The sequence below is a fragment of the Gallinula chloropus genome (assembly GCF_964237585.1).
Source record: "Gallinula chloropus genome assembly, chromosome: Z".
Taxonomy (NCBI): domain Eukaryota; kingdom Metazoa; phylum Chordata; class Aves; order Gruiformes; family Rallidae; genus Gallinula; species Gallinula chloropus.
The window spans coordinates 4,885,184-4,889,947 of record NC_140089.1 but is presented as its reverse complement, the minus strand read 5'-3'; positions in this window follow the sequence as shown (position 1 = coordinate 4,889,947).

Here is a 4,764-nt window from a genome sequence, read left to right as displayed (position 1 = left end):
CACACCCTGTAGAGGAAGAAGTTAATAACAAGTTAGCATGTGTGTTGAAGTACCCTTAAAAGTAATTTTAAAATCCATTATGGTCGGGATAAAACTTTTTTGGTTCTTTTTAAACTGGAAGGGGGTGAAAAATACTGTATCAGTTTTCAGTAAATCCCATGGAACTTCCTTTAATCTGTTACATACTTCATCAAAGGGGAAAGGCGTTGCCAGGTCATGAGGTTGGTAGCACATGTCCCATCTCCAGACCATAAAACCACATGCAGATATGGCATTTCACAAGACTTTATGCCTTAAAATTACACCACCGATTACAACACTGGGTTTTGTGCCTCCTCAGTTCTGACATGATTTAACCACACAACCTCCCTGGAATTAAGTCACTGACAACATCAGGGTGGTGAAATTTCAGCCTTTGATTAGTTTGCTCCTTGCTGAGCTGCAGGCACAGGTGGGGAGCTCTGAAGAGGAAGGAGGACACGGGGGCATCACAACAGCTTCACTTCAACGTAGCACCCTTGGTCAGGATTTGGCACTTCAGCAGAGCCAGGAGAAACCTCACTCCCAGTCACTCATCAAGCTTTAATTACAACTATTGAGTGGTGGTGGTTGTGGGTTTTTTTGCTGGGCTTTTTGGTTGGTTTTTTTTTTGTTTTTTTTTTTTTTTACATAAAGCAACTTTAAATGTCTGAAGCTAAACAACAATGAATGAAACGGTGCATTTTATCACTCACTTCTATCCTGCTCATGAAATTCTACCAGCTAATACCAACATCCTGTTAAAGACCAGCATGAAGTGTTTCCTCTATTTACAGGCAAGATTTTCAAGCTTAAAACATCACAGGGAATGGTAAGAAGAAAAAGTATCAGAGATGCCAGGGAAATTTACCACAACACGCAGGTGAAAAGGCTATCACAATCAACCAAATAAGTTATTTCCACTATTTTAAACTATTTTTTTAGAATACTTTCTCATGGAAAGGAGTATAGGCATTCTTCCACACATTCAGCACAGAAAATGCCACATTTCAGTTTTCAGGAGTTTTATATAAAACTCCATATTCACTTTCACTCTCATATAGGAACTTTTGGTTACTGCTAGTTACTAATGATATTTGGAAGATAAAATATTTCCATCTGTAGCTGTAGAAGTTGGGAATTACACTTCACAAGCTTTCTACTAATGCCACGTGCTACAGAAGGTCGGGAGGCAGAAGTATTTCTACATGTGGAAGCTGAACGCAGTTAATCACTGACAAATAAAGCACAGATCAGCTCACACACTGTTAACAACATTCTCTCCAATTGAAGAAGTAAGATTTGTCCCACAAGAACACCTCACCAGCAGCACAGCAGGCAGCACAGCCACTGCTCAAACACATCCTCTCCCCCTAGCATCCCTCTTCTCCTGGAGGAAATCTAACCACACGTTATTTACGCCAGAAGTTTCCCTCAATGTTATCTAATTAAGTTTCTCTCAAGATACTCTGGGAAAGAGCAATTCTTACAGGATGGTGAAACAGCAGAGGTTGGGAGGGACCCCTGGAGCTCAGCAAGTCCACCCTTCCCCAGCTAAGAAGAGTCAACTCTGCAGTAGGTTACTCCAAGCCATATGGTCAGTCAGGTTCTGAATACCTCCACGGACACAGACTCCACAGTCTCTTGGGGCAAACTGTGTTTGACCGTCCTCACCTTCAGTATTTCTTTCTTCCCTATGTTTAAATGGAATATTGTGCCCACTGCCTCTTGTCCTTTTACTGGGCACCACTGGGAGGGGCTTGCTCCACCTTCTTTATTCCTCCCCATCAGATATTTATGCATAAGGATAAGAAACAAAGTCCCATCAAGTACTCAAAGTTTATTAGAAGTGAACTGGAGATCCATCCAATTAGCAATATTCAGAGGATGGGCAGCTCCCCTTGGCTCTGACAACACTTACCACATTAACAGATGAAACCTTCTCAAGCTCAACAGTCCCAAATTTCTCAACCTCCCCTTTTATGACAGATGGTCCAGTCTCTTCACCATCTTTGGACTCTCCCCAGTAAACACATGTTTCTTTTGTACTGGGGAACTCAAAACCAGATGCAGCACCCCAGTGTCTCACCAGTGCTGAGCAGAAGCAACCACCCATGTCAACGTACTGATGATTCTCAGCATAATTCAGTCCAGACTGCTGTTGGACATCCTTGCCACTCAGGCTCTCTGCTGGCTTATGGTCAACTTAAGGACCTTCAGGAACCCCAGGTCCTCTTCTGCCAAACTGTTTCCCAGCTGGCCAGCACCCAGCACATGCCTGGGCTCATTCCTGTTCAGAAATATTGACGTGTCCCTTTGCTGATCCACATGAGGTTCCTGATGACCAGTTTCTCCAGCCTGTGGAGGTCCCTCTGAATGGCAACACAACTACCTGACACAGCAGCCACTCCCAAATTTTGTATCACTCTCAAGCTTGCTGAGGGTGCATCTTCTTCCACCTTCCAGGTCACTGATGACTACATACACTAAACCAACACTGGCACCAGCATCAACTCCTGGGGCACCAGCACTTTGTGCCACTGACACCACTTTGTCACCCTCTGATGGTCAATGTGGTCACCAAAGCTGCTCTATCTCTGCCCTTCTCAGTTGGGCAGGGAGAGAAGAGATAATGAAATGCTTGTGGGTTGAGATAAGGACAGGGAGAGATCACTCACAGGCAAAACAGACCTCCCTTAGGAAAAAAAAAATCCCATCTATTACTAATCAAAACCAAGAAATGAGAAATAAACCCAAACCTTAAACCCCTCCCACACCCCTCTTTTTTTCCCCAAGCTCAACTCCACTCCCCATTTCTCTCCCTCTCCCCCCAGCAGCACAGGGGCATAGGGGTTGGGATGCAGCCCCCACCACTACCAAAACTTTGCCATGCAAACCCAAAACACCTTCTAAGTACACAGAAGATCTCCTGGATGGCTTACACCCTACTGTGTGTCCCTCAGATGACAACGAGGTAACTGAAGTCCCTATAGGACCAGCACCTGGAAACATGAGGATTCTTCCCATTATCTGAAGAAGGCCTTATGTTCTACCTCCTCATGATTAAGGCTAAAACAGACACCTGCAACATTACCCATGTTCCTCTGCCCTACAGTCCTCACTCATAAGCACTCAGACACTTTGTGATCCATCCCACAGCAGACCTCCATGCATCCCCACTGCTCTCCCCCTGCTCACCATGCCACCCAGTCCTTCTAAAGGGCCTGCATCCATCCATCTACGCCAGCACTCCAACAGTATGAGCTATCCCATCACACCTTTGTTACCCCAATGAAACTGTAGCTCTGCAACTTCCTACAGACACCTCCCTTCCCATTTTCTCCCCACGCTGCATGCATCACTGTGCAGGCAGGCCAGAGATGCACCCAAGTGTGCCAGTTTCCTGGAGGAGGTGTAGCAATCCTGCCCCATAATGCTGGCCTCATTACCTGTCTACAGCATTTCCTTGTTTGTGTTTAGATACTTGTGCAGGCTCCCTCCTGCCCTGTGTTGCTGTTTCCAGGGACTCCTCATCACCCTGTACCCTTTGCTTAACAACCCAGCCCACCGCCTTTTCCTCTTGGTTTATGAGTCATCATGTCCTTCTCTCAAGTTCTCCATACCAGTTTGGCCAGCCTGCTGACACAGATGCTCTTGTCCCTCCTGGTCAAGTGGATGCTGTCCCTTCCTAGCAGTCCTTGAACCTCACAGAAGGTCCGATGGTCATACAACTCAAATCCCTGCTGTCAAAACTTGCTGTGCAACCAGCTGTCAGCCAACAGCATTCCACCACTCTTCACCAACCTTCCCCCTCCCCATCAGCAATATCCCCTTTGGTCTTAAATACTGTGCTAAGGAAAGCTCTTCTCCTGTCAATTATTTTTTTTAAATAAATCAGAAATTGTGTCAGTACTGCCAACAATATGTTACAGGTGATGTCCTGCATCATCTTCAATCTCCCTCAATCACGTTTAACTTAAAGAGCATAAATTACCTTGCAACATTGGTAAAGACTTTCAGCATCTTATCACCCATCTCATAACAGTGTCTATTATCATTTAGAACTACCTGTTACATTTTATAACTTTAAATAACACCCCTGGGTTTTCTTTCCAAATGCCATTAGCTTTCATGAGTACTCAAGCCTCTCTCTGCTAACCCCTCCTCCCTCCCTGAAATTTTTGCTGGTGCTTTATATTAGTGACATCAATCCTTTCAGGTACCTCTCACATACTTTTAAATCTTCCCATTACTGCTGGTATCAGTTTAAATTCAAAACCATTCATTTCAGGAACATGTATGATGATTTGGTGTTGGTTGCCACCAGTACCTTGCACCCCCTACTTGCTGTACTCTGAATTAGAGGACGTGGAGTTTAGAATTTAGCCAGAAATCCACATCTTAAAACAAATCTAGCCCTGCTACCCAGAGTACAATAGGTGTTTGAGGAAGAAGATGTGAAAAGCAAAGTCCACAATCACATGGGGGTTTTTAAGGTCTGAGGTGAACAAAACCTGGAACCCATCAACTCACGTGATCCGCGATAAAGTTAATTGAGCACACAACCATTAACAGGCCTGACCCAAAAGTAACAGAAGCATTATTTATACCTTTTAGAGACAAAGAACTGCAGCAGAAACTAAGTAAAATGAGTGGAGTTCCAGAACACCTCGTGGAAAATGAATTTACCTGAACCTGTCTCATAAGACCTGTGTCGCCCTCTGATTTCACACACATCCGCGTCCG